This window comes from Ambystoma mexicanum, chromosome 10 (assembly GCF_040938575.1).
Source record: "Ambystoma mexicanum isolate Mex_15411 chromosome 10, UKY_AmexF1_1, whole genome shotgun sequence".
Classification (NCBI taxonomy): domain Eukaryota; kingdom Metazoa; phylum Chordata; class Amphibia; order Caudata; family Ambystomatidae; genus Ambystoma; species Ambystoma mexicanum.
The window spans coordinates 1,558,465,894-1,558,488,242 of NC_090932.1; positions in this window are offsets into that span (position 1 = coordinate 1,558,465,894).

Genomic DNA, 22,349 nt, shown 5'->3' on the forward strand with positions numbered 1-22,349 from the left:
AACAAACTGGAAGCACATTACACGGAGGAGACAGCCCAAATTCTGCTATGCACAAAACAAAGTTATTATCCGAAAGGCAATAAAGCAAACAATTCCTTGGGAGAAAGTTAGCAAAAGTCAAAGGGAGAGACTGGATTATTTGCTTAAAAGACTAGCAGGGTTATCCCAATATGCAGAAGATGTGAAATTACAACTGGCTACTTCACACCTGTTGAGAACATGGCAACTCCACAATGCACGCTGGCCCAACAGGAATGTTACACTTCCTGGCGTTTTATTGGGAGACAGGGAAGCCCTGGAGTCACCAATCGCCACCAAAGAGGTTGAATCAGTGATTAAAGCCTTAAAACCTAGAGCCCTGGGCCGGATGGATTCTCCCCTAAATTCTATACAATTATCAAAACACTCCTCACGGGTCCTCTCACTGAGATCTTTAACTCTTTCTGAAAGACGGGCACTATAACCCCGTCTATGCAGGAAGCTATAACCATCTTGTTATTAAAACCTGGAAAAGAGTCAGGTGACTGTGCTTCGTACAGGGCGATTTCCTTGCTCAATATTGATGCAAGTATTTATTCCAAAATCCTGGCAAATAGACTAGAAAATGTTCTCCCCAAGGTTGTTGATGCCAAGCAGACATGCTTTATACTGGGAAGGAGCACTGGGGACAATTTTCGTAGGGTCATCAACTTGGTAGACATAGCAAAGTTCGAACATCGCAGTCTAGCCTTATTAACACTGGCCGCAACTGAAGCCTTTGATAGGGTAAATTGGGCATTTATGTGCCTGGCCCTAGAGGCATTTTGACTTGGCCCAATATTCTCCAAAATGCTCCTTGAAAATTATAGTTCACTGAAAACCATTCTGAGGGTAAACAAAAACTTTTCATCCCCCATTCCGCTTTCATGTGGTACCCATCAAGGGTGGCTGCTCTCCTCATTGATTTTTCCTTTAATTATGGAACCCCTAGCCCAACGAATCACAGAAATTCCTCCATTGAAGGGATGACAGTGAAGGGCGACCAATATAATATATTTCTTTATGCGGATGAGATAATGCTCTCCCTTCCTAACTGCCGATCCTACTTAACGAAGGCTCTTACGGTTTTGGAGCGTTTTGGACAAGTGGCAATCTTTGCCGTTTATTATCCCAAGTCAGGATCCCTAGAGGTTGGGCTATCCGTAGAAGAGATTAGTGCTCTTCAATGCATTTACCCATTGGAATGGAGCACCACATCAACCAAATACCTAGGTGTGCACATAGTAGCAAACCCAAAGGACTTATATGCAGCTAATTTCCCCCGTCGTTTTGGTGACTTGGAATCTGGCCTCAAGAGATGGACAACCCGAGAGATCTCACTCATGGGGAGGATCATGGCATACAAAATGAGCCTGCTCCCTAGATTGCTGTGTCTATGTTTGGTTCTCCCAGTGGGGATCCCCCTGAAAGCACTCCTTCAGCTACAAAGACCTGATTGGGTTTATCTGAAATAGGGGAAAACCACCAATAGCAAAGAAGGTGATGATGGGCAATGCCAAATGGGGAGGGATGGGTGTCCTCAATCTGTGCAGCTATTATGCCACAACACAACTGGCGAATATGCTGACTTGGTACCACCCCACAAACCCCCGAAATAGGTCTCTATTGAACAATCCAAGGCCCTCCCCCCTCTCAGCTCCTTGCCACATATTGCACAGACTGGGGGTGAGAACTGGAGAAACCTTCTCTCGTCCACTAGAACCACATTGAGAATTTGGCAGTGGGCATTAAAAAGAAAAGGGACCCACAAGGGAGTAAGCCCTCTCCCCAGTCTTTCAAAATCCGAACTTCTCCCCAGGCCTTTGCCCGGCTAATTTCAAATACTGGATTCGGGGAGGGCTGCACAAGGTCTCATAACTCTACGAGAATGGCGCAGCGCTCACCTTTGAAAAATGCAAAGATAGGTTTGCCCTGAAGGAATCGGACAGATTTTCCTACGCACCAATCCGCCACTGGATTGCCCGCCCACTCACCAAGCTAGGGGCCACACGGGAACGTACCCCCTAGAACTCATGCTGCAGGATGGCCCTGAAGGTGGAGAAATTTTGAGTCTATATAAGCTACTGCAAGAAGACATGTTGACCCTCCAACCTAAATACATGGCACTTTGGGAGGCCGACTTGGGCCATCCCATTGAAGACCAAACATGGGTGGAAATCTGGTCTAGGATCAAAGCAGCCTCCAGATGTGTGACAAATAAAGAATGTACACTCAAATTGTTATACAGGTGGTACCTCCCGCCAGAATGTCTGTACCACTTTGAGAAGTCACTGGACCCGACATGCTGGAGGAAATGTGGGATGCGGGGTTCATTTTTTCACATGTTGTTGGATTATCCACTGGCACGCTCCTTCTGAGATTCGGTAATCAAGGCAATTGAGGCCATTACCAAGGTAACCCTACCTATGGAACCGGAAGTAATAATGCTGGGGACTCCAATCCCAGAGATATACCCTAGAACTGGTCCTGCTGCAACGCTAATCACCCAACTCCTCCTAGCTGCGGAAATCACATGAAGGACAGTTGCTACCACTCTGGTGGGTTTAGATCTGGGGCATTCTGGTAGCAGAAAAGGTCACAGCAGCTAAGAAGGGTACTTGTCATCGCTTCACCAACGTTTGGTCAGCAATTTTGGATTATGAGCAGGACTGACCAGCACAGACATTTCAACGACAGTTGGTGAAACTCTTTCTAAGGACTGCCTAGTGCTCTTCACCCCCCCATCCCAGGACAGTAGGAAAACATTCCCAACTGGGGATGACGGCTGGAGGAGCTGGGGTGGACGAGGAAGGAGAGAAGGAGGGAAGGGGGGAGAGTGATGCCTGAAGCTACTGTATAGCAATACTGATGCCATGTTCTACCACTGTATGATTGATGGATAATCTGACAGTTTAAATAATGTTATTAAAAAAAATGAAATGCGAATGAGGTGTTCAATCTGCAGTTTGTATGTCTGATGTGGTAACAAGGCTGCGGCGGTGCCATGTGGGCACGCAGCAGCGAAGTAACATCTGAACATTATCACAGTCATATCCGTCCTGGAATCTGCTGTGTTGAAATGTAACAGTTGTTTGCTGGATCATTGTGGACGTGCTGTTTGAAGGTGTTTGCTGAAGTGCCTCTCCCCCCATGAGTTTTGCCATCTTTGGGCTGCCTCTAGCAAATCTCTGAAGATTGTCCCTGACTGTACCCTAAGCAAAAACACTGAGGATCTTACTAGGTGCGCCAGGATATTCAAAAACTTGTTTTTATCCTTTAGAAACAGGTGCATTTACCTGACAGGCAACCTGTCAGGTAAATGCACCCTGAAATTGGCCAAGCCCAGGAAAGATTGGATCTGTTTTACGGAGGTCGAAGTTGACCAGGATAGTATGGCTTTAAACTTGGATTGATCCATGCCTATGCCATCTGGGCTAAGGACAAATCCTAGATAGTGAACAGTGGAAACATGAAAAAGGCATTTCTCGGGTTTTGCTAGAAGCTTGTGTTCACGTAGCCGTTGTAACACTGATTTAACATGTTCTTCATGCTTGAGAGGATCCTTAGAGAATATCAAAATATCGTCCAAGTAGACGATGACGAAAAGAAATAGCATATCCGAAAACACCCGGTCCATGAAGCGTTGGAAGATTGCCGGAGCATTAGAGAGTCCAAAGGGCATGACCAAGTATTTGTAATGACCAAAGGGTGTTCTGAAGGCTGTCTTCCATTCGTCACCTTCTCTAATACGAATCAAGTGATAAGCACCCCTGAGATCCAATTTGGTGAATATTACGGCTCCTCTTACGGCTTCCAGGATATCCGAGATCAAGGGTAATGGATAACGATCCTTAAGGGTGCACTGATTAAGACCTCGATAATCAAGACAAGGTCTGAGTTCCTTGGTGTCTTTTTTTAGGAACAAAAAATAATGAAGCTCCAGCCGGAGGCTTGAAGGGCCTTTTTCTCTGGTTCAGACAGGATAAACATCCTTCCGAAGGGAATCACGGCTGAAGGTTCGGTTTCAATAGCACAGTCCTCAGGCCTATCGAGTGGTAGGGCTTGGACAATAGCAGAAGAGAACACATCGGCGTATTCCTGGTAGGTTTTAGGAACGTGGATGATGTTGGAGACCATAAGAGGATCTTGCTGAGTTATTGAATGTTCTTCTGATGTTGTCGGTGAAGGATCCTGGAGCAGACAATGGGGCATGCAAAATTCGGATCCTAGGAACAGGGAACCAGCTGTCCAATTGATGTATGGGTTGTGTTTTTGTAGCCAGGGCATTCCCAAAACCATTGGGTAATGGGCAGATTTTATGATGTCAAACTTTATCCTTTCTCGGTGAGGGTTTATAGCAAGCGCAATTTCCTTAGTCTGAAGGGATATGGGTCCAGAAGAAAGAGGTCTTCCATCAATTGCTTCTACAGGTTGCAGGACGTTCCGGGATTCGTAAGGAATATGATGTTTACGGACCCATTCCTGATCTATGAATATTCCCATGGCCCCACAGTCCACTAGTGCCAGAATGGGGTAGGATTCCTTCTTAGATGACGATAGAAAAGCCTGTAAGACTACCACAGAGTTTTGTCCAGGAAAGTTCAAGGATGGAATAGATTTGGAGCCTGCATCTCTCTCCCGAAACTGAGCTCCATCTAGGATCGGGAGCTGGCGTTTCCCGAACGCTGTGAAGGGGCTAAGGGACATTCTCTGACTAAATTCTTGTCCGAGGCACAGTACATGCATAAGCCAGTATGGATCCTTCTCATCCTTTCTTGGGGAGATATGGGTCCACTGAAGGCCCCTAGCTGCATGGGTTTGGGGTTCATTTGTAGGAACAGGAGAATCTTCGGATTTTGAAGGGCTCACAAGAGGATTTTTTTGGATGGTTGACTTGGTCTTCCTTTTCTCTGCCTTTCTTTCCTGTATGCGGAAATCAATTTGTAGAGCAAGATCCATAAGTGCCTGGTAAGAACTTGGACGTGCTACCTTGGCTAATTCATCCTTAACATCTTCATTTAGCCCTCTTCGAAAGAGGGTGAAGCAAGCTTCAGAAGGCCAACCCGCTTCTTTAGCCAATTGCTTGAATCGAGTTACGTAGGTGAGCATGTCCTGAGAGCCTTGCTGGAAATCGAGTAAACGTTATTGAGCACTAAAGACCTGTTCTGGGCGGTCAAACATAGTCTTTAGTGCTTGAATGAATCCATCATAATCATCCAAAAGGGAATCTCCGGTGTTAACTAATGGTGTGGCCCAGGCTAAGGCATTCCCGGAGAGGTGAGAAATAATAAAGCCCACTTTAGCCCTGGGGGTGGAAAAATAATAAGGTTTAAAGGTAAAGTGGACCAAACAAGAATCCAGGAATCCTCAGAGGGTTTTTGCACAGCCGTCATATTTGTCAACAATGCTGCCCAATAGCACGCTGTCCTTTGAGGCAGAGTCGCGTGAAAGTACCAATTGTTTCAGCGTGGCGTTCTCCGCTTTCAAGTTCTGTACTTCGGTCGATAGTTCTTGCATGCCACGCATAAGATCCTGGATGGCCGCCTCCATGTCTGTATCGATTTCGGTCAGGTGGCGTCTCAATCTGTCACAGGTTTCCCCCTTCTCACCTGTCTATGTTGCCTGATGTCCTCTTTAGGTGGAGTCTTCTTTCGTATGGTTCGGGACTTAAATAAGCCCGCTCGGCCGTCCTCGGCTTCCAGATTACGTTCAGCTTCGATGTCCAGGATCACGGAAACTCCAGGAGTATTCAAGAAGGAGTTGGGGGCACGCGGAAGCGGCACAGGGATTCCGGGAAGTTAGGAAAGAGGGAAGAAGTCGGGAGAAGGGAATCCAGGGGCCAGGGGATAGCAAGTAGCACTAGAGAAGGTTCGGAGCACACGTCCGATCACAGCTGGTAGCAGCGTTGAGACGCGCAGGGCCGCGGGGGTGTGGCTTCTTTATAGAGGACGCTGCGTAGAACGTGAAGACTGGCGAGCAGCGTTCTGAGCTTGCCGCCATGTTGGTAGTATTATGGAGTGTAAGACCCGACGTGTCAGGGACCAGGAAGCCCAGAAGGGGCGAGTTCGAAGGGTCATGACAGCTACGGGGCCACTTTGAAAATTAATTCCAGGGCATCTTTTGGTTCCTAGCTCACCCCTGCCAGAGGCAACACTTTTATGGCACAAAATGGAGCAGCACATCACACACCAGTGATCCTCACAACCTGGATTCATGACACGGACCCCCCTACAAGGCATCGGTGGAATATCTCTATTTCAATGCTGAGTGACATGGCGCTCAGGGATGAGCTATCTAAAGCCATACAGGATTACTTGAGAAAAAAACCCACAGGGCTCACATCAATGGCCACCAGATGGGAGGCAATGAAAGCTGTCATTAGGGGAGAGTTGGTAGTTCCTCCAGCAGCCTATAAGAGAAACGACAACTAAAGATTAGAGAGCGTCTAGAGGTGAGGTCGCTCTGGCTGAACAGACAAACAAGAAATGTTGGTCACCCAAAGCTTGCTGAGCGTTGCGTATCGCCTGTAACAAACTGGAAGCACATTACACGGAGGAGACAGCCCAAACTCTGCTATGCACAAAACAAAGTTATTATCCGAAAGGCAATAAAGCAAACAGTTCCTTGGGAGAAAGTTAGCAAAAGAGAGACTGGATTATTTGCTTAAAAGACTTGCTGGGTTATCCCAATATGCAGAAGATGTGAAATTACAACTGGCTACTTCACACCTGTTGAGAACATGGCAACTCCACAATGCACGCTGGCCCAACAGGAATGTTACACTTCCTAGCGTTTTATTGGGAGACAGGGAAGCCCTGGAGTCACCCATCGCCACCAAAGAGGTTGAATCAGTGATTAAAGCCTTAAAACCTAGAGCCCTGGGCCCGATGGATTCTCCCCTAAATTCTGTACAATTATCAAAACACTCCTCACGGGTCCTCTCACTGAGATCGTTAACTCTTTCCGAGAGACGGGCACTATAACCACGTCTATGCAGGAAGCTATAACCATCTTGTTATTAAAACCTGGAAAAGAGTCAGGTGACTGTGCTTCGTACAGGGCGATTTCCTTGCTCAATATTGATGCAAATATTTATTCCAAAATCCTGGCAAATAGACTAGAAAATGTTCTCCCCAAGGTTGTTGATGCCAAGCAGACAGACTTTATACTGGGAAGGAGCACTGGGGACAATTTTCGTAGGGTCATCAACTTGGTAGACATAGCAAAGTTCGAACATCGCAGTCTAGCCTTATTAACACTGGCCGCAACTGAAGCCTTTGATAGGGTAAATTGGGCATTTATGTGCCTGACCCTAGAGGCATTTTGACTTGGCCCAATATTCTCCAAAATGCTCCTTGAAAATGATAGTTCACTGAAAACCATTCTGAGGGTAAACAAAAACTTTTCGGCCCCCATTCGGCTTTCATGTGCTACCCATCAAGGGTGGCCGCTCTCCCCATTGATTTTTCCTTTAATTATGGAACCCCTAGCCCAACGAATCACATAAATTCCTCCATTGAAGGGATGACAGTGAAGGGCGACCAATATAATATATTTCTTTATGCGGATGAAATAATGCTCTCCCTTCCTAACTGCCGATCCTCCTTAACGAAGGCTCTTACGGATTTGGAGCGTTTTGGACAAGTGGCAGTCTTTGCCGTTTATTATCCCAAGTCAGGATCCCTAGAGGTTGGGCTATCCGTAGAAGAGATTAGTGCTCTTCAATGCATTTACCCATTGGAATGGAGCACCACATCAACCAAATACCTAGGGGTACACATAGTAGCAAACCCAAAGGACTTATATGCAGCTAATTTCCCCCGTCGTTTTGGTGACTTGGAATCTGGCCTCAAGAGATGGACAACCCGAGAGATCTCACTCATGGGTAGGATCACGGCATACAAAATGAGCCTGCTCCCTAGATTGCTGTGTCTATGTTCGGCTCTCCCAGTGGGGATCCCCCTGAAAGCACTCCTTCAGCTACAAAGACCTGACTGGGTTTATCTGAAATAGGGGAAAACCACCAATAGCAAAGAAGGTGATGATGGGCGATGCCAAATGGGGAAGGATGGGTGTCCTCAATCTGTGCAACTATTATGCCGCAGCACAACTGGTGAATATGCTGACTTGGTACCACCCCATAAACCCCCGAAATAGGTATCTATTGAACAATCCAAGGCCCTCCCCCCTCTCAGCTCCTTGCCACATATTGCACAGACTGGGGGTAAGAATCGGACAGACCTTCTCTCTTCCACTAGAACCACATTGAGAATTTGGCAGTGGGCATTAAAAAGAAAAGGGACCCACAAGGGAGTAAGCCCTCTCCCCAGTCTTTCAAAATCCGAACTTCTCCCCAGGCCTTTGCCCGGCTAATTTCAAATACTGGATTCGGGGAGGGCTGCACAAGGTCTCATAACTCTACGAGAATGGCGCAGCGCTCACCTTTGAAAAATGCAAAGATAGGTTTGCCCTGAAGGAATCGGACAGATTTTCCTACGCACCAATCCGCCACTGGATTGCCCGTCCACTCACCAAGCTAGGGGCCACACGGGAACGTACCCCCTAGAACTCATGCTGCAGGATGGCCCTGAAGGTGGAGACATTTTGAGTCTATATAAGCTACTGCAAGAAGACATGTTGACCCTCCAACCTAAATACATGGCACTTTGGGAGGCCGACTTGGGCCATCCCATTGAAGACCAAACATGGGTGGAAATCTGGTCTAGGATCAAAGCAGCCTCCAGATGTGTGACAAATAAAGAATGTACACTCAAATTGTTATACAGGTGGTACCTCCCGCCAGAATGTCTGTACCACTTTGAGAAGTCACTGGACCCGACATGCTGGAGGAAATGTGGGATGCGGGGTTCATTTTTTCACATGTTGTTGGATTATCCACTGGCACGCTCCTTCTGAGATTCGGTAATCAAGGCAATTGAGGCCATTACCAAGGTAACCCTACCTATGGAACCGGAAGTAATAATGCTGGGGACTCCAATCCCAGAGATATACCCTAGAACTGGTCCTGCTGCAACGCTAATCACCCAACTCCTCCTAGCTGCGGAAATCACATGAAGGACAGTTGCTACCACTCTGGTGGGTTTAGATCTGGGGCATTCTGGTAGCAGAAAAGGTCACAGCAGCTAAGAAGGGCACTTGCCATCGCTTCACCAACGTTTGGTCAGCAATTTTGGATTATGAGCAGGACTGACCAGCACAGACATTTCAACGACAGTTGGTGAAACTCTTTCTAAGGACTGCCTAGTGCTCTTCACCCCCCCCATCCCAGGACAGTAGGAAAACATTCCCACCTGGGGATGACAGCTGGAGGAGCTGGGGTGGACGAGGAAGGAGAGAAGGAGGGAAGGGGGGAGAGTGATGCCTGAAGCTACTGTATAGCAATACTGATGCCATGTTCTACCACTGTATGATTGATGGATAATCTGACAGTTTAAATAAAGTTATTAAAAAAAAGAAATGAGAATGAGGTGTGCAATCTGCAGTTTGTATGTCTGATGTGGTAACAAGGCTGCGGCGGTGCCATGTGGGCACGCAGCAGCGAAGTAACATCTGAACATTATCACAGTCATATCCGTCCTGGAATCTGCTGTGTTGAAATGTAACAGTTGATTGCTGGATCATTGTGGACGTGCTGTTTGAAGGTGTTTGCTGAAGTGCCTCTCCCCCCATGAGTTTTGCCATCTTTGGGCTGCCTCTAGCAAATCTATGAAGATTGTCCCTGACTGTACCCTAAGCAAATACACTGAGGATCTTACTACGTGCGCCAGGATATTCAAAAACTTGTTTTTATCCTTTAGAAACAGGTGCATTTACCTGACAGGCAACCTGCCAGGTAAATGCACCTTGAAATTGGCCAAGCCCAGGAAAGATTGGATCTGTTTTACGGAGGTCGGAGTTGGCCAGGATAGTATGGCTTTAACCTTGGATTGATCCATGCCTATGCCATCTGGGCTAAGGACAAATCCTAGATAGTGAACAGTGGAAACATGAAAAAGGCATTTCTCGGGTTTTGCTAGAAGCTTGTGTTCACGTAGCCATTGTAACACTGATTTAACATGTTCTTCATGCTTGAGAGGATCCTTAGAGAATATCAAAATATCGTCCAAGTAGACGATGACGAAAAGAAATAGCATATCCGAAAACACCCGGTCCATGAAGCGTTGGAAGATTGCCGGAGCATTAGAGAGTCCAAAGGGCATGACCAAGTATTCGTAATGACCAAAGGGTGTTCTGAAGGCTGTCTTCCATTCGTCACCTTCTCTAATACGAATCAAGTGATAAGCACCCCTGAGATCCAATTTGGTGAATATTACGGCTCCTCTTACGGCTTCCAGGATATCCGAGATCACGGGTAATGGATAACGATCCTTAAGGGTGCACTGATTAAGACCTCGATAATCAAGACAAGGTCTGAGTTCCTTGGTGTCTTTTTTTAGGAATAAAAAATAATGAAGCTCCAGCTGGAGGCTTGAAGGGCCTTTTTCTCTGGTTCAGACAGGATAAACATCCTTCCGAAGGGAATCACGGCTGAAGGTTCGGTTTCAATAGCACAGTCCTCAGGCCTATCGAGTGGTAGGGCTTGGACAATAGCAGAAGAGAACACATCGGCGTATTCCTGGTAGGTTTTAGGAACGTGGATGATGTTGGAGACCATAAGAGGATCTTGCTGAGTTATTGAATGTTCTTCTGATGTTGTCGGTGAAGGATCCTGGAGCAGACAATGGGACATGCAAAATTCGGAACCTAGGAACAGGGAACCAGCTGTCCAATTGATGTATGGGTTGTGTTTTTCTAGCCAGGGCATTCCCAAAACCATTGGGTAATGGGCAGATTTTATGATGTCAAACTTTATCCTTTCTCGGTGAGGGTTTATAGCAAGCTCAATTTCCTTAGTCTGAAGGGATATGGGTCCAGAAGAAAGAGGTCTTCCATCAATTGCTTCTACAGGTTGCAGGACGTTCCGGGATTCGTAAGGAATATGATGTTTAAGGACCCATTCCTGATCTATGAATATTCCCATGGCCCCACAGTCCACTAGTGCCAGAATGGGGTAGGATTCCTTCTTAGATGACGATAGAAAAGCCTGTAAGACTACCACAGAGTTTTATCCAGGAAAGTTAAAGGATGGAATAGATGTGGAGCCTGCATCTCTCTCCCGAAACTGAGCTCCATCTAGGATCAGGAGCTGGCGTTTCCCGAACGCCGTGGAGGGGCTAAGGGACATTCTCTGACTAAATGCTTGTCCGAGGCACAGTACATGCATAAGCCAGTATGGATCCTTCTCATCCTTTCTTGGGGAGATATGGGTCCACGGAAGGCCCCTAGCTGCATGGGTTTGGGGTTCATTTGTAGGAACAGGAGAATCTTTGGATTTTGAAGGGCTCACAAGAGGATTTTTTTGGATGGTTGACTTGGTCTTCCTTTTCTCTGCCTTTCTTTCCTGTATGCGGAAATCAATTTGTAGAGCAAGATCCATAAGTGCCTGGTAAGAACTAGGACGTGCTACCCTGGCTAATTCATCCTTAACATCTTCATTTAGCCCTCTTAGAAAGAGGGTGAAGCAAGCTTCAGAAGGCCAACCTGCTTCTTTAGCCAATTGCTTGAATCGAGTTACGTAGGTGAGCATGTCCTGAGAGCCTTGCTGGAAATCGAGTAAACGTTCTTGAGCACTAAAGACCTGTTCGGGGCGGTCAAACATAGTCTTTAGTGCTTGAATGAATCCATCATAATCATCCAAAAGGGAATCTCTGGTGTTAACTAATATTGTGGCCCAGGCTAAGGCATTCCCGGAGAGGTGAGAAATAATAAAGCCCACTTTAGCCCTGGGGGTGGAAAAATAATAAGGTTTAAAGGTAAAGTGGACCAAACAAGAATCCAGGAATCCTCAGAGGGTTTTTGCACAGCCGTCATATTTGTCAACAATGCTGCCCAATAGCACGCTGTCCTTTGAGGCAGAGTCGCGTGAAAGTACCAATTGTTTCAGCGTGGCGTTCTCCGCTTTCAAGTTCTGTACTTCGGTCGATAGTTCTTGCATGCCACGCATAAGATCCTGGATGGCCGCCTCCATGTCTGTATCGATTTCGGTCAGGTGGCGTCTCAATCTGTCACAGGTTTCCCCCCTACTCACCTGTCTATGTTGCCTGATGTCCTCTTTAGGTGGAGTCTTCTTTCGTATGGTTCGGGACTTAAATAAGCCCGCTCGGCCGTCCTCGGCTTCCAGATTACGTTCAGCTTCGATGTCCAGGATCACGGAAACTCCAGGAGTATTCAAGAAGGAGTTGGGGGCACGCGGAAGCGGCACAGGGATTCCGGGAAGTTAGGAAAGAGGGAAGAAGTCGGGAGAAGGGAATCCAGGGGCCAGGGGATAGCAAGTAGCACTAGAGAAGGTTCGGAGCACACGTCCGATCACAGCTGGTAGCAGCGTTGAGACGCGCAGGGCCACGGGGGTGTGGCTTCTTTATAGAGGACGCTGCGTAGAACGTGAAGACTGGTGAGCAGCGTTCAGAGCTTGCCGCCATGTTGGTAGTATTATGGAGTGTAAGACCCGACGTGTCAGGGACCAGGAAGCCCAGAAGGGGCGAGTTCGAAGGTTCACGGGGCCACTTTGAAAATTAATTCCAGGGCATCTTTTGGTTCCTAGCTCACCCCTGCCAGAGGCAACACGTTTATGGCACAAAATGGAGCAGCACATCACACACCAGTGATCCTCACAACCTGGATTCATGACACGGACCCCCCTACAAGGCATCGGTGGAATATCTCTATTTCAATGCTGAGTGACATGGCGCTCAGGGATGAGCTATCTAAAGCCATACAGGATTACTTGAGAAAAAAACCCACAGGGCTGACATCAATGGCCACCAGATGGGAGGCAATGAAAGCTGTCATTAGGGGAGAGTTGGTAGTTCCTCCAGCAGCCTATAAGAGAAACGACAACTAAAGATTAGAGAGCGTCTAGAGGTGAGGTCGCTCTGGCTGAACAGACAAACAAGAAATGTTGGTCACCCAAAGCTTGCTGAGCGTTGCGTATCGCCTGTAACAAACTGGAAGCACATTACACGGAGGAGACAGCCCAAACTCTGCTATGCACAAAACAAAGTTATTATCCGAAAGGCAATAAAGCAAACAGTTCCTTGGGAGAAAGTTAGCAAAAGAGAGACTGGATTATTTGCTTAAAAGACTTGCAGGGTTATCCCAATATGCAGAAGATGTGAAATTACAACTGGCTACTTCACACCTGTTGAGAACATGGCAACTCCACAATGCACGCTGGCCCTACAGGAATGTTACACTTCCTAGCGTTTTATTGGGAGACAGGGAAGCCCTGGAGTCACCAATCGCCACCAAAGAGGTTGAATCAGTGATTAAAGCCTTAAAACCTAGAGCCCTGGGCCCGATGGATTCTCCCCTAAATTCTGTACAATTATCAAAACACTCCTCACGGGTCCTCTCACTGAGATCTTTAACTCTTTCCGAGAGACGGGCACTATAACCCCGTCTATGCAGGAAGCTATAACCATCTTGTTATTAAAACCTGGAAAAGAGTCAGATGACTGTGCTTCGTACAGGGCGATTTCCTTGCTCAATATTGATGCAAGTATTTATTCCAAAATCCTGGCAAATAGACTAGAAAATGTTCTCCCCAATGTTGTTGATGCCAAGCAGACAGACTTTATACTGGGAAGGAGCACTGGGGACAATTTCCGTAGGGTCATCAACTTGGTAGACATAGCAAAGTTCGAACATCGCAGTCTAGCCTTATTAACACTGGCCGCAACTGAAGCCTTTGATAGGGTAAATTGGGCATTTATGTGCCTGACCCTAGAGGCATTTTGACTTGGCCCAATATTCTCCAAAATGCTCCTTGAAAATTATAGTTCACTGAAAACCATTCTGAGGGTAAACAAAAACTTTTCGGCCCCCATTCCGCTTTCATGTGCTACCCATCAAGGGTGGCCGCTCTCCCCATTGATTTTTCCTTTAATTATGGAACCCCTAGCCCAACGAATCACAGAAATTCCTCCATTGAAGGGATGACAGTGAAGGGCGACCAATATAATATATTTCTTTATGCGGATGACATAATGCTCTCCCTTCCTAACTGCCGATCCTCCTTAACGAAGGCACTTACGGATTTGGAGCATTTTGGACAAGTGGCAGTCTTTGCCGTTCATTATCCCAAGTCAGGATCCCTAGAGGTTGGGCTATCCGTAGAAGAGATTAGTGCTCTTCAATGCATTTACCCATTGGAATGGAGCACCACATCAACCAAATACCTAGGGGTACACATAGTAGCAAACCCAAAGGACTTATATGCAGCTAATTTCCCCCGTCGTTTTGGTGACTTGGAATCTGGCCTTAAGAGATGGACAACCCGAGAGATCTCACTCATGGGGAGGATCACGGCATACAAAAGGAGCCTGCTCCCTAGATTGCTGTGTCTATGTTCGGCTCTCCCAGTGGGGATCCCCCTGAAAGCACTCCTTCAGCTACAAAGACCTGACTGGGTTTATCTGAAATAGGGGAAAACCACCAATAGCAAAGAAGGTGATGATGGGCGATGCCAAATGGGGAGGGATGGGTGTCCTCAATCTGTGCAACTATTATGCCGCAGCACAACTGGCGAATATGCTGACTTGGTACCACCCCACAAACTCCCGAAATAGGTCTCTATTGAACAATCCAAGGCCCTCCCCCCTCTCAGCTCCTTGCCACATATTGCACAGACTGGGGGCAAGAACTGGACAGACCTTCTCTCGTCCACTAGAACCACATTGAGAATTTGGCAGTGGGCATTAAAAAGAAAAGGGACCCACAAGGGAGTACGCCCTCTCCCCAGTCTTTCAAAATCCGAACTTCTCCCCAGGCCTTTGCCCGGCTAATTTCAAATACTGGATTCGGGGAGGGTTGCACAAGGTCTCATAACTCTACGAGAATGGCGCAGCGCTCACCTTTGAAAAATGCAAAGATCGGTTTGCCCTGAAGGAATCGGACAGATTTTCCAACGCACCAATCCGCCACTGGATTGCCCGCCCACTCACAAAGCTAGGGGCCACACGGGAACGTACCCCCTAGAACTCATGCTGCAGGATGGCCCTGAAGGTGGAGACATTTTGAGTCTATATAAGCTACTGCAAGAAGACATGTTGACCCTCCAACCTAAATACATGGCACTTTGGGAGGCCGACTTGGGCCATCCCATTGAAGACCAAACATGGGTGGAAATCTGGTCTAGGATCAAAGCAGCCTCCAGATGTGTGACAAATAAAGAATGTACACTCAAATTGTTATACAGGTGGTACCTCCCGCCAGAATGTCTGTACCACTTTGAGAAGTCACTGGACCCGACATGCTGGAGGAAATGTGGGATGCGGGGTTCATTTTTTCACATGTTGTTGGATTATCCACTGGCACGCTCCTTCTGAGATTCGGTAATCAAGGCAATTGAGGCCATTACCAAGGTAACCCTACCTATGGAACCGGAAGTAATAATGCTGGGGACTCCAATCCCAGAGATATACCCTAGAACTGGTCCTGCTGCAACGCTAATCACCCAACTCCTCCTAGCTGCGGAAATCACATGAAGGACAGTTGCTACCACTCTGGTGGGTTTAGATCTGGGGCATTCTGGTAGCAGAAAAGGTCACAGCAGCTAAGAAGGGCACTTGTCATCGCTTCACCAACGTTTGGTCAGCAATTTTGGATTATGAGCAGGACTGACCAGCACAGACATTTCAACGACAGTTGGTGAAACTCTTTCTAAGGACTGCCTAGTGCTCTTCACCCCCCCATCCCAGGACAGTAGGAAAACATTCCCACCTGGGGATGACGGCTGGAGGAGCTGGGGTGGACGAGGAAGGAGAGAAGGAGGGAAGGGGGGAGAGTGATGCCTGAAGCTACTGTATAGCAATACTGATGCCATGTTCTACCACTGTATGATTGATGGATAATCTGACAGTTTAAATAAAGTTATTAAAAAAAAGAAATGAGAATGAGGTGTGCAATCTGCAGTGTGTATGTCTGATGTGGTAACAAGGCTGCGGCGGTGCCATGTGGGCACGCAGCAGCGAAGTAACATCTGAACATTATCACAGTCATATCCGTCCTGGAATCTGCTGTGTTGAAATGTAACAGTTGTTTGCTGGATCATTGTGGACGTGCTGTTTGAAGGTGTTTGCTGAAGTGCCTCTCCCCCCATGAGTTTTGCCATCTTTGGGCTGCCTCTAGCAAATCTCTGAAGATTGTCCCTGACTGTACCCTAAGCAAATACACTGAGGATCTTACTACGTGCGCCAGGATATTCAAAAACTTGTTTTTATCCTTTAGAAACAGGTGCATTTACCTGACAGGCAACCTGTCAGGTAAATGCACCCTGAAATTGGCCAAGCCCAGGAAAGATTGGATCTGTTTTACAGAGGTCGGAGTTGGCCAGGATAGTATGGCTTTAACCTTGGATTGATCCATGCCTATGCCATCTGGGCTAAGGACAAATCCTAGATAGTGAACAGTGGAAACATGAAAAAGGCATTTCTCGGGTTTTGCTAGAAGCTTGTGTTCACGTAGCCGTTGTAACACTGATTTAACATGTTCTTCATGCTTGAGAGGATCCTTAGAGAATATCAAAATATCGTCCAAGTAGACGATGACGAAAAGAAATAGCATATCCGAAAACACCCGGTCCATGAAGCGTTGGAAGATTGCCGGAGCATTAGAGAGTCCAAAGGGCATGACCAAGTATTCGTAATGACCAAAGGGTGTTCTGAAGGCTGTCTTCCATTCGTCACCTTCTCTAATACGAATCAAGTGATAAGCACCCCTGAGATCCAATTTGGTGAATATTACGGCTCCTCTTACGGCTTCCAGGATATCCGAGATCAAGGGTAATGGATAACGAACCTTAAGGGTGCACTGATTAAGACCTCGATAATCAAGACAAGGTCTGAGTTCCTTGGTGTCTTTTTTTAGGAACAAAAAATAATGAAGCTCCAGCCGGAGGCTTGAAGGGCCTTTTTCTCTGGTTCAGACAGGATAAACATCCTTCCGAGGGGAATCACGGCAGAAGGTTCGGTTTCAATAGCACAGTCCTCAGGCCTATCGAGTGGTAGGTCTTGGACAATAGCAGAAGAGAACACATCGGTGTATTCCTGGTAGGTTTTAGGAACGTGGATGATGTGGAGACCATAAGAGGATCTTGCTGAGTTATTGAATGTTCTTCTGATGTTGTCGGTGAAGGATCCTGGAGCAGACAATGGGACATGCAAAATTCGGAACCTAGGAACAGAGAACCAGCTGTCCAATTGATGTATGGGTTGTGTTTTTGTAGCCAGGGCATTCCCAAAACCATTGGGTAATGGGCAGATTTTATGATGTCAAACTTTATCCTTTCTCGGTGAGGGTTTATAGCAAGCTCAATTTCCTTAGTCTGAAGGGATATGGGTCCAGAAGAAAGAGGTCTTCCATCAATTGCTTCTACAGGTTGCAGGACGTTCCGGGATTCGTAAGGAATATGATGTTTAAGGACCCATTCCTGATCTATGAATATTCCCATGGCCCCACAGTCCACTAGTGCCAGAATGGGGTAGGGTTCCTTCTTAGATGACGATAGAAAAGCCTGTAAGACTACCACAGAGTTTTGTCCAGGAAAGTTCAAGGATGGTATAGATGTGGAGCCTGCATCTCTCTCCCGAAACTGAGCTCCATCTAGGATCGGGAGCTGGCGTTTCCCGAACGCCGTGGAGGGGCTAAGGGACATTCTCTGACTAAATGCTTGTCCGAGGCACAGTACATGCATAAGCCAGTATGGATCCTTCTCAGCCTTTCTTGGGGAGATATGGGTCCACGGAAGGCCCCTAGCTGCATGGGTCTGGGTTCATTTGTAGGAACAGGAGAATCTTTGGAATTTGAAGGGCTCACAAGAGGATTTATTTGGATGGTTGAGTTGGTCTTCCTTTTCTCTGCCTTTCTTTCCTGGATGCGGAAATCAATTTGTAGAGCAAGATCCATAAGTGCCTGGTAAGAACTAGGACGTGCTACCCTGGCTAATTCATCCTTAACATCTTCATTTAGCCCTCTTCGAAAGAGGGTGAAGCAAGCTTCAGAAGGCCAACCCGCTTCTTTAGCCAATTGCTTGAATCGAGTTACGTAGGTGAGCATGTCCTGAGAGCCTTGCTGGAAATCGAGTAAACGTTCTTGAGCACTAAAGACCTGTTCTGGGCGGTCAAACATAGTCTTTAGTGCTTGAATGAATCCATCATAATCATCCAAAAGGGAATCTCCGGTGTTAACTAATGGTGTGGCCCAGGCTAAGGCATTCCCGGAGAGGTGAGAAATAATAAAGCCCACTTTAGCCCTGGGGGTGGAAAAATAATAAGGTTTAAAGGTAAAGTGGACCAAACAAGAATCCAGGAATCCTCAGAGGGTTTTTGCACAGCCGTCATATTTGTCAACAATGCTGCCGAATAGCACGCTGTCCTTTGAGGCAGAGTCGCGTGAAAGTACCAATTGTTTCAGCGTGGCGTTCTCCGCTTTCAAGTTCTGTACTTCGGTCGATAGTTCTTGCATGCCACGCATAAGATCCTGGATGGCCGCCTCCATGTCTGTATCGATTTCGGTCAGGTGGCGTCTCAATCTGTCACAGGTTTCCCCCCTACTCACCTGTCTATGTTGCCTGATGTCCTCTTTAGGTGGAGTCTTCTTTCGCATGGTTCGGGACTTAAATAAGCCCGCTCGGCCGTCCTCGGCTTCCAGATTACGTTCAGCTTCGATGTCCAGGATCACGGAAACTCCAGGAGTATTCAAGAAGGAGTTGGGGGCACGCGGAAGCGGCACAGGGATTCCAGGAAGTTAGGAAAGAGGGAAGAATTCGGGAGAAGGGAATCCAGGGGCCAGGGGATAGCAAGTAGCACTAGAGAAGGTTCGGAGCACACGTCCGATCACAGCTGGTAGCAGCGTTGAGACGCGCAGGGCCGCGGGGGTGTGGCTTCTTTATAGAGGACGCTGCGTAGAACGTGAAGACTGGCGAGCAGCGTTCAGAGCTTGCCGCCATGTTGGTAGTATTATGGAGTGTAACACCCGACGTGTCAGGGACCAGGAAGCCCAGAAGGGGCGAGTTTGAAGGTTCACGGGGCCACTTTGAAAATTAATTCCAGGGCATCTTTTGGTTCCTAGCTCACCCCTGCCAGAGGCAACACGTTTATGGCACAAAATGGAGCAGCACATCACACACCAGTGATCCTCACAACCTGGATTCATGACACGGACCCCCCTACAAGGCATCGGTGGAATATCTCTATTTCAATGCTGAGTGACATGGCGCTCAGGGATGAGCTATCTAAAGCCGTACAGGATTACTTGAGAAAAAAACCCACAGGGCTCACATCAATGGCCACCAGATGGGAGGCAATGAAAGCTGTCATTAGGGGAGAGTTGGTAGTTCCTCCAGCAGCCTATAAGAGAAACGACAACTAAAGATTAGAGAGCGTCTAGAGGTGAGGTCGCTCTGGCTGAACAGACAAACAAGAAATGTTGGTCACCCAAAGCTTGCTGAGCGTTGCGTATCGCCTGTAACAAACTGGAAGCACATTACACGGAGGAGACAGCCCAAACTCTGCTATGCACAAAACAAAGTTATTATCCGAAAGGCAATAAAGCAAACAGTTCCTTGGGAGAAAGTTAGCAAAAGAGAGACTGGATTATTTGCTTAAAAGACTTGCAGGGTTATCCCAATATGCAGAAGATGTGAAATTACAACTGGCTACTTCACACCTGTTGAGAACATAGCAACTCCACAATGCACGCTGGCCCAACAGGAATGTTACACTTCCTAGCGTTTTATTCGGAGACAGGGAAGCCCTGGAGTCACCAATCGCCACCAAAGAGGTTGAATCAGTGATTAAAGCCTTAAAACCTAGAGCCCTGGGCCCGATGGATTCTCCCCTAAATTCTGTACAATTATCAAAAAACTCCTCACGGGTCCTCTCACTGAGATCTTTAACTCTTTCCGAGAGACGGGCACTATAACCCCGTCTATGCAGGAAGCTATAACCATCTTGTTATTAAAACCTGGAAAAGAGTCAGGTGACTGTGCTTCGTACAGGGCGATTTCCTTGCTCAATATTGATGCAAGTATTTATTCCAAAATCCTGGCAAATAGACTAGAAAATGTTCTCCCCAAGGTTGTTGATGCCAAGCAGACATGCTTTATACTGGGAAGGAGCACTGGGGACAATTTTCGTAGGGTCATCAACTTGGTAGACATAGCAAAGTTCTAACATCGCAGTCTAGCCTTATTAACACTGGCCGCAACTGAAGCCTTTGATAGGGTAAATTGGGCATTTATGTGTCTGGCCCTAGAGGCATTTTGACTTGGCCCAATATTCTCCAAAATGCTTCTTGAAAATTATAGTTCACAGAAAACCATTCTGAGGGTAAACAAAAACTTTTTGGCCCCCATTCGGCTTTCATGTGCTACCCATCAAGGGTGGCCGCTATCCCCATTGATTTTTCCTTTAATTATGGAACCCCTAGCCCAACGAATCACAGAAATTCCTCCATTGAAGGGATGACAGTGAAGGGCGACCAATATAATATATTTCTTTATGCGGATGACATAATGCTCTCCCTTCCTAACTGCCGATCCTCCTTAACGAAGGCTCTTACGGATTTGGAGCGTTTTGGACAAGTGGCAGTCTTTGCCGTTTATTATCCCAAGTCAGGATCCCTAGAGGTTGGGCTATCCATAGAAGAGATTAGTGCTCTTCAATGCATTTACCCATTGGAATGGAGCACCACATCAACCAAATACCTATGGGTGCACATAGTAGCAAACCCAAAGGACTTATATGCAGCTAATTTCCCCCGTCGTTTTGGTGACTTGGAATCTGGCCTCAAGAGATGGACAACCCGAGAGATCTCACTCATGGGGAGGATCACGGCATACAAAATGAGCCTCCTCCCTAGATTGCTGTGTCTATGTTCGGCTCTCCCAGTGGGGATCCCCCTGAAAGCACTCCTTCAGCTACAAAGACCTGACTGGGTTTATCTGAAATAGGGGAAAACCACCAATAGCAAAGAAGGTGATGATGGGCGATGCCAAATGGGGAGGGATGGGTGTCCTCAATCTGTGCAACTATTATGCCGCAGCACAACTGGCGAATATGCTGACTTGGTACCACCCCACAAACCCCCGAAATAGGTCTCTATTGAACAATCCAAGGCCCTCCCCCCTCTCAGCTCCTTGCCACATATTGCACAGATTGGGGGTAAGAACTGGACAGACCTTCTCTCGTCCACTAGAACCACATTGAGAATTTGGCAGTGGGCATTAAAAAGAAAAGGGACCCACAAGGGAGTAAGCCCTCTCCCCAGTCTTTCAAAATCCGAACTTCTCCCCAGGCCTTTGCCCGGCTAATTTCAAATACTGGATTCGGGGAGGGCTGCACAAGGTCTCATAACTCTACGAGAATGGCGCAGCGCTCACCTTTGAAAAATGCAAAGATAGGTTTGCCCTGAAGGAATCGGACAGATGTTCCTACGCACCAATCCGCCACTGGATTGCCCGCCCACTCACCAAGCTAGGGGCCACACGGGAACGTACCCCCTAGAACTCATGCTGCAGGATGGCCGTGAAGGTGGAGACATTTTGAGTCTATATAAGCTACTGCAAGAAGACATGTTGACCCTCCAACCTAAATACATGGCACTTTGGGAGGCCGACTTGGGCCATCCCATTGAAGACCAAACATGGGTGGAAATCTGGTCTAGGATCAAAGCAGCCTCCAGATGTGTGACAAATAAAGAATGTACACTCAAATTGTTATACAGGTGGTACCTCCCGCCAGAATGTCTGTACCACTTTGAGAAGTCACTGGACCCGACATGCTGGAGGAAATGTGGGATGCGGGGTTCATTTTTTCACATGTTGTTGGATTATCCACTGGCACGCTCCTTCTGAGATTCGGTAATCAAGGCAATTAATAATAATAATAATAATAATAATAATAATAATAATTAGGCTTTTATATAGCGCTACAAACCCTCAGGTATCTGAGCGCTGCTTATTATTACCCACGGTGTGTGGTGCTCATTTATCGACCTCGGAAGGATGAAAGGCTGAGTTTGGCCCCGCCGGGATTCGAACCTGCGTTAACAGGCTCTGCACGGGTGTCAAAGCGAGCGCTCTACTCGAGGCCATTTGGCCATTGAGGCCATTACCAAGGTAACCCTACCTATGGAACCGGAAGTAATAATGCGGGGGACTCCAATCCCAGAGATACACCCTAGAACTGGTCCTGCTGCAACGCTAATCACCC